This window comes from Pristiophorus japonicus, chromosome 14 (assembly GCF_044704955.1).
Source record: "Pristiophorus japonicus isolate sPriJap1 chromosome 14, sPriJap1.hap1, whole genome shotgun sequence".
NCBI classification, from domain to species: Eukaryota; Metazoa; Chordata; class Chondrichthyes; family Pristiophoridae; genus Pristiophorus; species Pristiophorus japonicus.
Genome location: NC_091990.1, coordinates 20954493 through 20967104, shown reverse-complemented (window position 1 = coordinate 20967104; position 12612 = coordinate 20954493). Strand labels below are relative to the sequence as shown.

Below are 12612 nucleotides of genomic sequence, written 5' to 3'. Positions count from 1 at the left end.
TGTGATTTAGAAAACACAGCAAGCTCCCACAAACAGCAATGTGATAATAAGAAGATAAACAGTTTCAGTGATGTTGGTTGAGGGATAAATATTGTCCAGGATACTGGGGATAACTCCCCTGTTCTTCTTCTTCCAAGTAGTCCCATGGAATCTTTAACATTCACCTGAGAGGGCAGACGGGACCTCGGTTCAACGTCTCATCTGAAAGACCGTGCAGCACTCCCTCGGTACTGCACTGGGAGTGTCGGAGACTAGATTTATGTGCTCAAATCTGTGGATTCTGAAATTGTTGTGTAACTTGAGAGTTGAAGCTTGGACCTGACTGCAGGGTGAGGCTTCCTGTATGAAGTGAAAATATTTTGCTGCACCATCTCCGTTTGTAGTAGGAATGCAGCCTGAAGAAAGGAAACGATTTGTAACTATGTCAAGGCGAGCTGTACGGGAGGAGCAGGATGACAGTCTCGTCTGGCGGTCCCTTCCCTTGTGGGGAATGTCTCGTATTCAGCCTGGAGCAGCCAAGTTAAGGAAACCTCGGTGACCGGGAATTGCAGAGCGATGCATTCATCTTCATTGAACTTGCTGTGCTGAGTTAGTTGATCTGTGCTTTCCTGAAGGTGTCGACCTGTGCTTTGGTATAGCTCCTCAAGCCATTGGCAGCCCCTGCAGCTCCTCTTGATGTGCCAACTGAAGCCAAGAGTGTCGCCAGACTATTCGGCCGTAGGGAGCCTCACTGCAAAGCTGCTTCATCTCCTGTCTGCACCTGAAGATGCAAATCTGCACTTGCAACGCAGGTCACCAGGACAGAAATCTGGAGCGTGAACTTTATTCTGTAACCCCCTCCATTTCCCCAGCCCAGGGGTTGCCAAGACCAGTTGCAATGGCCGTACTCTGCCCACTGCCGAGGCAGAGGCCTGTCTCTCTGTGCTTGGTAAATCAACTAATTTCAAAATGTCCACCTATGCATGCCTTTGATTTCCTGCCATTGGTGTTTCCGGATACAAGAGATGTTCAAAATCAGGTGGGGCACCAGTAAGTGCGGGAGGGCAGCAGTAAATTGGGGGGGTGGGGGGGGCACCAGGAAATTAAGGGGTGGGGCAGGAGAAAGCAAGACGACCCCCACACCATTCTCATGCACCTCCAAAGAGCCAACTGTAAGGTGCCATCATTCATAGCCAGAGACAGATTAACTATCTGCTACCCCTCTCTTCATGGAACTCCCTCCCTAAATCTCTCCGCCTCTCTACCTCTCTTTACTCCTTTAAGACTCTCCTTAAAACCTACCTGGTCATCAGCCGCATTTCTTCTTGTGTGGCTCGGTGTCAAATTTATTTGTTTTGTCTTAAAACATTCCTGTGAAGCGCCTTGGGATGTTTTATGATAATAAAGGCACTATATAAATACAAGTTGTTGTTGTTGTAGTGAGGTCAGGAAAGGAGGGGTGTGGGGAGCAGAGAAAACACTGAGGCTGAGGAATAGGGAATCGCATTGGAATAGAAAAAAAAATCCAGCTCCCATCGTGGTTGCTGTGGTTTAGGGCGGGACTGAGCCTTACTAACCTGGAAAGGCTCAGAGTCCGACGCTGGTGTGTGTTGAGTTGGACGATCTCTGTTGGTACCAGGGTTACCAACCCTCCAGGGTTGCCATGGAGTCTCCAGGAATTAGATTAATCTCCAGAATACTGCTGCAAGCAGCACCCGGGAGAAAAATCAGAGGGACATTGAACAAAATTGTGCTTGTTTTTCATTTTCTTTGTTCCCTTTCCAATGGCCGTGGGAAGATGGTGCACCTGGAGAATGGATCAATGATGGGATTGTGTGTTGGGGGCAGGGGGCTTCGAGGTGGGAAGTCATGTGATGAAACCTCCAACAATATATTCAACCAGAATTGGTAGCCCTAGTGGATACACCAGTTGGGGCACGGCAATTGGACTCGATACCACTGAGGTAGGGAAGGGGGGAAAACCAATCCGTGTTCCTGCTCCTGTTTGCTTTGCATTGACTCCTGCTGGATAGTGTGTTTGTGCTGGGGTGACTGAGAGATTGGGCTCAGCTGTAGTTCAAATATCCTGCTGGCACTCCACTCACCTGGCCCCCAAATGAAAAAGTGCCAGATTAGGTAAGATATTAAAAAAAAAGGAACTTGCATTTATATAGTGCCTTTTACGACTTCAGGACGTCCCAAAGCGCTTTAAAGCTAATTGGAGGATACCTCCAAATTGAGTTGAGGACTTTGGGGAGGAGGAGAAGAATCTGCAGTTGCATTGGACCTTTCCATTGGGGTTTCTCTCTCGATGGGAGCATTTCCATTTGGTTAGGCCCTAAGCTCTGGCGTCCCCTCTCTCAACCTCTCTGTCTCCTTTTTAAGATGCTCCTTAAAACCTACCACTTTGACCAAGCATTTGGTCACCTGTCCTAATGTCTTCTCCTCCTCCTTTTGGCTCGGTGTTGATTTTTGTCTGAGCACTGCTGTGTTGTGCCTTACGTTAACGACGCTATATAACTGGATGTTGTTGGTTTTAATCTGATCTTCTGGAAATTGGCTAGGACCGTTTGAAAAGTTCCCCTTCTGCCGAGTCAGTCAAGCAGCAACCTCAGTGGTGCCAAATGAGGAAGGATGGTTAGCACAGAGGAGACGTGAGTCATGAACTTGCCTGGGTAGGAAAGGCTGAAAGAAGGTCCCTTTTATGTAGTCGAAAACCAAACATGACATTCAGTCACTCAAGTTTCCTCCACCTTGGGCCTATTTTTTCCAGATAAACAGTGGAATGAACCTCAGACACACCTGTCTAGTACATTTGAACAGAGCATGGCTGTTTGACTTCCAAATATTTCAAATCCTCGGTTATTCCAGTTTGTGTTTGAAAGTCCTGAAGTAACACGATTAGCATATTTAAAAGCAGACTTTGCTAAAAGCCAAAATATTCATGGAGAAATCTGATTTGGGGTGACACTAATCCCAATAATCATCGCCGCAGGTCGGGAGTATATGAGCTGGCGTGCCAGGCCCCTGCAATATCGTGAGCCACCCCGACCTGCGAGAGGACACCACCGCACGTCGGGAGTATAAGAGCTGGAGCAAGCCACTGCAGCTTCCAGCGCGAGCTGACACAATTTTGCGACGGCTTGGAGGTGGGTGACTGGGTGACATCATCAGCATGACCCCCCAGGTCGCCGTTCGGAGTTGGGCAGGAGCATCGGTGGGGCCCTGGTACAGTGGAGGAGCAAGAAGGTCGTGGTGGACTTGCGACGAGTGATCGGGGCGGAGGAGTGATGAGGGATTGTGGCTGAGATTTGGTGGGTGATCGTGACGGAGGTTCGGCGAATGTTTGGTGCGGAGGTGCGGCGGGAGATCGTGGCGGAGGTTCGGCGAATGTTTGGTGCGGAGGTGCGGCGGGAGATCGTGGCGGAGGTGCGGCAAATGTTTGTGGCGGAGGTGCGGCAAATGAGGGTACAGGGGCAGCACAGGCCAGTCCACACTGCGATAAGTGAGTGCACTAGATCCGTGCAGCAGAGCAGGTCTCCAGTCGTCCTGGTTAACCCTTGCCACTGGATAAAGGCCGAGCTCTGTCAAGCCCGTGTGGTGGCTGATGTGCAACGGTCACCACACGTTTTATAAAAAAAAAATCCACGCACAGGCATCTTCCACTCCTTCAATTGGAGTTCAGAACTGGAACATTGGGTCCTTCATTGAAACATCTGTGAACTCGTGTGGAAGCAAGTCATCCTCGTTCGAGGGACCGCCTATGATGATGATGAATCCCAATAATACAGGGGAGCTGAACAATCATCACAACAGGCTTAGGGGAGTTTCAGCATTGTTATTTGTGGATCTGTCCAAAAGAACTTGCATTTCTATAGCACCATTCAAAGCCTCTGGATGCCCCAAACGCTTTACAGCCAATCAAGTACTTTTGAAGTGTAGTCACTGTTATAATGCAAGTGAGACTATTGTAATATAGGAAATGCGGCAGCCAATTTGCACAAGGCTAGGATCCACAGATAGCAATATGATTTAAAAAAAAGACTTGCATTTATATAGCATGTTTCATGACCTCGATGCCCCAAAGTGCTTTACAGACAATGTTTTGAAGTGTAGTCGTAATGTAGAAAATGGTCAAATAATCTGTTTGTGATGTTGGCTGAGGGAGAAATCCTAGCCAGGACACCAAGAACTCCTCTGCTCTTTTTCAAAATAGTGCCGTGGGATCTTTTATGTCCACCCAAGAAGATAGACAGAGGTTCGGTTTAACGTCTCACCCAAAAGACGGCACCTCCAACAGTGTAGTACTGGACTGGGAGTGTCAGCCTAGATTATATGCTCAACCCCCAACCTTCTGACTCGAAGGCAAGAGTGCTACCAACTGAGTCACAGCTGATACCAATTGAGTTAATGATGGAATTAATTCTAAACCGCCTGAATAAGTATACAGTAAGAACAAATAAAAACAATGGGCCAAATCTTGCTGGAACAATAACAGTATGTTAAAGAAAGAAAGACTTGCATTTATGTAGAGCCATCACGACCACCCAACATCTCAAAGCGCTTTACAGCCAATTAAGTAATTTTGGAGTGTGGTCAATGTCATAGGGCTCAATTTTCCCCGGTCGTTTGCATCGTTTTTTTGGCGTAAGTTTTTAAATTAAAGTTTCCCCAAGGAATCTGCACCAGCGTAACTGAGTTAGTTGTAATTTTTTTAGGTTTGTTTTTTTTTGATGTCATAGGGGGCGTTACCTCTTATCTGCGCCAGTTTTTATCATTTTGCAAAGTTTGCCCCCCAAAAATGTATCCTAGGTCGGCGTATCTGGCCACTCCCGAAAAACCTTCTGGTGAGTTACAAGAAAGCAGTGCACATTGAAAAATCGGCGCAGAAAAACACCATTGTTTTTCATCAAAGTTTTGGAGGGATATACGAACACTTTAAAAATGCATAATAAAGATAACTTTTTTTTAACCTTACAATGGAGTAGTTGGAAGTTTGATGGAATTCTGAACTTTTCTCTCTCTTTAACTCTCGTCAACACCGAAAGTCTTCAAACAGAGCTGGAGGGTCGGAGCGTTGACCGGCAGAATCGGCCCCGTGCCTGGACATGGGCTCAGCTACAAAACAAGCCCGGGGGTGGGGGGGGGCACTTGGCAATCGGAAGACTGCACTAAGCATCAAATGAGCCCGGGGGGCTGGTGGGGGCGTTCTCGATCTCTGCGCTTGCTCAGACCTGGGTGTGGTCCATACAGACTTTGGGAGAGAGAGTTCAGGGCAGAGAGAACAAAGAACCTGTCCTGCCATTTTGAACTTCTTGCAAAGGTAAACTTTAAGCATGGGGGCAATACTGACCATGCCATACCTTGTGCAAGTCTTCTGCGTCATGGTGCTGTGGAGGAGACAATTGATTCGACGTTATTGCATGAGGAACCGCAGAGCCCGTAGGGCGCTGGGCAGGTGGCCTTACCCACCTCTGCTATATTGAGACTGGCATTCGTACCTGCACCTGAGTGATGCAGACTGTGTGTCAGAAGGCTGCGTTTCCGCAAAGAAGTTTTAACTGAGATCTGTGAGTTGGTGAAAGCAGACCTGCAACCTAGAATTGTCAGGAGGACTGCTTTGTCAGTTGAAGTGAAGGTTACAGCTGCACTTTCATTCTATGCATCTGGATCCTTCCAAGCTACAACTGCGGATGTGTGTGCCATTTCTCAACATGCAACACATGTCTGCATTCGGCAGGTGACTGCTGCACTATATGCCTGGAGGAATGACTACATAAAGTTCCCCATGACCACCCAGGCAATGCGTGTCAGAGCTGTGGGCTTCTCCAGGATTGCTGGCTTCCCAAAGGTACAGGGCTGCATTGATTTTACCCACATCTCCTTTTGAGCACCTTTTTGGAGGATTTCGAGATGTACAGGAACAGAAAAGGCTACCACTTCATTAATGTACAGCTCGTGTGTGATGACATGCATCGCATCATGTCAGTCGATGTAAGATATCCTGGGAGCACCCATGATGCATTCATCCTATGCGAGAGCGTTAAATCTGCCATGTTTCAGCAGCAGCCAGAAGGGCAGAGCTGGCTACTGGGAGACAAAGGGTACGGCCTTGCAACCTGCAACATTCCCTCCCTCGTGTTCATTGAGAGTGTTTGAACGATCTGTGACATTCCCTCCCTCATGGTCACTGACATGGTTTCAGCTGACTGAGAGATTCCCTCACTCATGGTCCCGGACATCGTTCCCCTTTCTTGAGTGTTGTTACTTCTCCCGACAGTCCCGAAAGCTCATCACCTACTCCACTGATGGTGTCCAGGAGTGATCGCGTAAGGTCAATGCTCTCCGCGCTCATTGCCATCATGTGAACCACATCCATGATCCTGCACCTCAGGAGAGCGCAGTCGAGCTCTTCTTCCCCTCCTCGCCCTGGGTGTGGTTCGCAGCATCCCAGTGGGACCCACAGCCTCGGACGGTGGGGCCCTGGGTGTGCCTCGCTGCACCTCACCACTGGGACCCGCAACCTCAGACGGTGGGAAACCGTGGAATGTCCCACCAACACTCAAACCACTAGTCAGGGAAGGGGCTAGCAACTCAATGGGCGGCACTTGCACATCCTCCAAAGTGAGTGCAAGAGTCGGGACTTCATCGATCCCTCACCCCCATGTTCTTGGTCTGGAAAGTGGGATTGGAAGATGTTCTCCTTCAGGCTCGTTCTCATCTGAATATTCTTCTACATTGTCAAGGTTGGCCTCAAGTTCTGCAAAATATAACAGAACAGAAAAATGGTTAGTAGCAGAGGAGGGGGCAGGGTGGGTGGCATGAGCAGGCTCACACAGCGCAGGCAGCAGGCTGATTTGCAGGACCACGATGAATGATAGCGCATTTCATCAACCGAAACGTAATTGATGGAAACATCCCCATGAAGCAAAGCATGGCTAACCTGCGCAGTACTTAACATTTAGCAACGCCAGACTGTGGAATTTGCAGGACTTACCCTCTCCCTCGAGTGTGGGCCTAGCTTGTGCAGTGGTTGCTTTTCTCCAGGCAGGACCCATCAAAGCAGCGACCCTCTCTTCCAAGGGTGTCAGTGGCTGCAAATTTGCCGGGCCTCCTCCTGTGCGAGTTCTTTCCCTTTTTGTTATGTGCCACTTTCCTCTGCAAAGATGAAAATACAACTTTTTAGAGAGGGTGTCTTTCTGCTGGGTGGGACATATACAGCTGGTCACATTTATGTTACAATTGCAATTGCATTGAATAAATGAAAATATTACTTGCACTGACTACTTGATCAAGGTCCTGCCACTTTTTGCACTGGCCTCCAGCTCTCGTGGTGGTCACCGCTGTGCAGTAATCTTCTGCAAGTTGGTTCCAGCATTTCTCAATTTCTTTGGGTGGAACTTTTATGTGACCTCTGCTGGTGTCCAGCTCCTGCCATCTGGCCTCAATCACAGTAACTAGTGCCTCCACTTCATCCTGTAAAAAAAAAATTCTTGGTCCTTGCACTGCGTTGCATCTCGTATTGCAGCTCCAATGTTCTCACACAGCACTCAACATTCTCACACACACAACTGGCTCTTTAAAAATGGCCGATTGCAGACTGGGAGCTGTTCTGCGCATGCGTGCCCATAGGAATCACGTCAAATGTCCTTTTTTTTTTCCCCCGCTCATGCGCAGAAGGTGCAATATTGTTTTTTTGGTGCAGACAGCAAGCTCCGCCCCCCTCCCCCCCCCCCCCCCCCCCCGAGGCGACTGGACAGGCTGCACGGCGGCAATTTTGAAAAATGCAGTGGGGAAACTTGGCACAAATATTTTGAGTATTTCTGGCCTAGAAAAACGGGCGTAACTCTGGCAATATGCCAAAAAATGGCTTTGGGCAAAATTGAGCCCGTAATGTGGGAAATACGGCAGCCAACTTGCGCACAGCAAACTCCCACAAACCGCAATGTGATAGTGACTCGATAATCTGTTTTTGTTATGTTGATTGAGGGATAAATATTAGACAGGACACCGGGGGAGAACTCCCCTGCTTTTCTTCGAAATAGTGCCATGGAATCTTATACTTCTACCTGAGGGGGCAGATGGGGCCTCGGTTTAACATCTCCATGCGAAAGACAATGCAGCACTCCCGCAGCACTACATGGGGCTGTCAGTCTAGATTTATGTGCTCCAGTTTCTGGAGTGGGACTTGAACCCTCAACCTTCTGACTCGGTGGCGAGTATGCTACCGACTGAACATACACCATTTCAAATGCTCAAATTGGCAAGCGAGTTCAGGGGTTTAAGATATACACTGTGAGTTGTGAATCTCCAGAGCTCGCTGATCGATTTACGCTGCTCCGCCGTTTGCTGTTGATCCGTTGATCATGAGGTCCCAGATGCCCCGTTTCTTCCTCCTGCACTGTTATCATCTCACACTTCCAGCAAGTTATGGTGCAAAGTATATTCAAGCTGAAGGTTGCCGGTCAAACTAATGTTGCATGCCCTGCTCCAGCAAGATTTGGCCCAATAAATTAAGGACGCAGCTATTTGCACTAGCAAAACACTCTGTCTCTGATAGGCTCACGTGAACACATGACCTGATTGGTCCCTTTGGAGGATAAACCACACCCTGAAGTTTCTCTGGAATATGTAATTAGAACTGCCCAGCCCAAGTTCTGAATGCCTTTGCAAAATGTAATTCGAGCCATTCTGACTTCAGACCTCAGACAGGATAGTGCTCCCCCATCCCAGCACAAGTTCTTGACTCATTTTTCCTCCCGCCCCCCTCCCCCCCCCCCCCCCTAAACACACTGGATGGCTCAGTGGGTGAATGCGCCACCAGTTATAGGTCTGTGCTGATCTGGGGCAAATGATGGGGACATTATACATTGCTTCAGCATTCTTCTACTTTGGGACTTTGGGGGAGTGGGTGAGCAACCCTGTGATTTCCACTGAACAGTGTGGCTGTCATCTGAGGGCAGGATTGTGCTCAACTGTGACTCTTTCCATGGTGGAACAGCCTGTCATTTCCCCCGCCCCCTCGCGGCTCACAGTGGACAATGGGCACTTGGGTGAGATCTTGGCATCAGTGAAAATGTACCCCAGCCAGGGCCACCACCTTCAGGAGAGAATAGCAGAGTACTGGATTTGTAAAGGATTTCATAGAATCTTACAGCACAGAAGCAGGCCACTTGGCCCATCTATCCAATTAGCCTCCCTCTCCATCTCTTTCCCCATAGCCATGCAAAATGTTCTCCTTTTTGAAAGTTACTATTAAATCTGTTTCAACTAGCCTTTCAGGTAGTGCATTTTAAATCATAACAACTCTGTTTAATCGAAAAAAATTCTCCTCATCTCGCCTCTGGCTCTTTTGCCAATTACAGTAAATCTAAGTCCTTTGGTTACTGACCCTCCTGCCAGGGGAAACAGTTTCTCCTTATTTACTCTTATTAAAACCCTTCATGATTTTGAACACCTCCTATTCAATCGCCTCTTCACCTTCTCTGCTCCAGTGAGAACAATCCCAGATTCTCCAGTCTCTCCAGATAACTTTTTATAAAATGCTTCCTTATGGGAACAGACTCTCTCTATTTAAGGATTCTGGTCATATTACTGCTATGAAAGAAAAATCTGATCAATGTTTGATTTTTATTCACGTTGCCAGTTAGTTCTGTGTATCGAGTTACTGCCTAATATTTTCCACCAAACCTAATTCAGATTCCTTGCCTGCAAATGTACCACGCATCGAGTCTGATTCCACTGGCACACTGACGCTTTAAGGGACTTGACCACAAATACACAAACATATCGAGACGTCCAATTTTCCAAGCCTGGCTCCACATGTACGCTCCTCATGGTCTCCATTTCTGACCCAGTTTGACGTGTGCCATTCTTTAAAGGGGGGGGAAAAAAATAAAATGAATGCCCCCATAATTTATGGAATTTGTCACTCATCCTAGCGTTGGCCCGAAGCCTTTCATAGAATCATTAGAGACCAGCCATTCGGCCCATCAAAAACGCTATATAAATAAAAATTGTTGTTGTCGTGCCTGTGCTGGCTCTTTGAAAGAACAGGCGTGCTTAATCCCAACCCCCTCCAGCTTTTTGCCTGTAACCCTGTAAGTTCCTCATCCACGAGTACCTGTCCAACTCCCTTTTTTGAAATTATTTATTGATGGAATCCGCTTCCACCAGCTTTTCAGTGGCGTGTCCCAGTTGCCGCTGGTAGGAGGGTTGCTAACCAGAGGACACGAATGTAAGGTCATTGGTTTCTGGCGAGATTCTCTGATAACTGGGCAAGCAGATGGATGTTGCTTTGTCTGTGTGTAGGTATGGCATTTGCTTCACACGATGTAAATTCCGATATCTAAAGGTGGCGGAGTGGATAATTCCAAAAGGTTTGCTGAGCTAGCGGGATTCTTTTTTAAATCCGTCCATTTTTTTTTTGTCGACACTCCTGTGTCCCACGTCGTCCGTTGTTAAAGATTTTCCATGTATTTGCATCAGCAGAAACTGCCTTTCAATGGGAGCGGAATGCTAAATCTTGGCAATTGTCTTCCAAAACCATCTGCCCCTCCCCTGATAATAAATCAGTTTGAATAATTGGCAAAAAAAAAGCCAGGGGAGAGATGAGGAGAATTATTGTTTTTAGCAGCGAGTTGTTATGATCTGGAACGCGCACTGCCTGAATGGATGGAGAAAGCAGAATCAATAGTAGCTTCAAAAGGGAACTGAATAAATACTTTGTAGGGGAAACATTTTTCAGGGCTGTGGGGAAAGAGCAGGGGAGTGGGACTAATTGGGTAGCTCTTTCAAAGAGCCGGCACAGGTACGATGGACTGAATGACCTCCTTCTCTGATGTATGATTCTACAAATGCATGCTGCCTTAGGAGCTGCCAGATTGGCTCGGTGACCATTCTTGCACACCAGGCCCAACATCTGCTGAAATTAAGGTAGTTATGTTTAAAACATTCCCCCACTCCCCCCTGATATCCCTTATCCCCCACATGCCTTATGGATGTTCCCTTCAGCCACTTCCCCTCTCTCACTTCTTCTTTATACACTGACCTACCTACATACTGTTCCTCCCTCCCTTCACTAGTGTTGCCAACCCTCCCAGGATTGTCCTGGAGACTCCAGGAATTAAAGATTCCTCTCCAGGACACTGCTGCCCACAACCCTGGAGAAAAATTATAAGGACAATTATTTTTTTTAAGTTTTCTCACTGAACACTTTTTTTGTTAGTTACAAAAATATTAGAGGTGTGCAGGGAAATAAAACTATTTTGACTGACAGTCAAGTCATCCATGAGGATTCTGTTCGCTTTCCATTTGGCCGTGGGAAGACGGTGCACTGTGAGGGTAGTTGTATTGGGCGACCCAGGAGTGTGGGGGTTGGAGGAGGGAGGGGCATGTGACGATACCTCCAACCAACCAGAGTTGGCAACCCTACCCGCTGTGCTGCAATCAAGAGGCGTAACTGTTTCCTAATTCGAAAGCATTTTTTTACCAACATATAGCACCTTTTTAACGTAAAACATCCCAAGGTGCTTCACAGGAGCATTATCAAACCAATGTAACCTATCTGTAGTGCACATTTTTTGACAGACATGCGACAAGCCACGCCCCGAACAAGCTCCGCCTCCCCCTTCCTGGCTGAATCATTCCCTCCATGTGGTGCCGAGAAGCAGGACCTGAGGCTCTCCCCCCCCCCCCCCCCCCACCCCCCCCCCCCCCCCGGGCCGGCCTGGGGGAGGGGGAAAGAAGAGAGAGAGCGAGAAGCGCTGGGGTGGGGGGGAGAGTGAGCGAGACTGGAGAGTGAATGAGTGAGGCTGGGTGAGAGACGTGGGGGGAGGGGAAGACTGATCACGATCTTCCAACCCTCTAGAAGGGACATTGTTGGAGTGGATGATATCCAGAAGTCACGACACTGTCACTATTCACTTCATACCCAATAAACCTGTTAACAATCCTTACACAATGCCTGCCCCATCTACGGTGGGGTGGGGGTTTGGTGGGGAAAGGATGCACTTACGCTGGGGTACGGGACTTTGGCTGGCCCTTGCTGTCTTCTGGGGAGCTCTATCCTCTGTCGCTTCAGGATGTCAAAGTGGATCGAGTTACAATTTGCAAAGTCAGCGAGACCTCGGGATGGGTGGTTCCAGTGAAACTTCAGGGTGTGGCTTATCCTCCAAGGGACCAATCATAGACAAAGGGTGGAGCATGGTGGCCATTTTGGCAGTCCACTAAGCACGTCCTTTTATCAAACACAATTTGACACCGAGCCACATGAGATATTAGTACAGATGACCAAAAGCTTGGTCAAAGAGGTAGGTTTTAAGGAGTGTCTTAAAGAAGGAGACAGAGGCTGAGAGGTTTAGGGAGGAATTCCAGAGCTTGGGGCCGAAGCAGTTGAAGGCACGGCCGACAATGGTGGAGCGATTACCAGCACCACAAAATTGCGGAATTCTTTCTTTACTTTTACCTTTCATCTAAAAGCTTTAAACTCCCAAGTTTGACATTTCTTAACCACTACGTGACTTGCCAGGTCTTGTCCCTGCGACCTTGCTGTTGTCCTACACTGTTGGATGTGACTCTTTGCTTCAGGTCACTCAGCTTGGATGCTGTAGGAGCAAGAGGAGGCCATTCAGC

At 48.0% G+C, this 12612-nt stretch overlaps 1 protein-coding gene across 5 annotated transcripts in view; it reads left to right on the top strand.

The window, feature by feature from the left end:
* Window positions 1-12612, top strand: part of LOC139279771 (arf-GAP with SH3 domain, ANK repeat and PH domain-containing protein 2-like) — a 102906-nt gene that overhangs the window by 6115 nt on the left and 84179 nt on the right. The gene's annotated exons all lie outside the window — the stretch shown is intronic.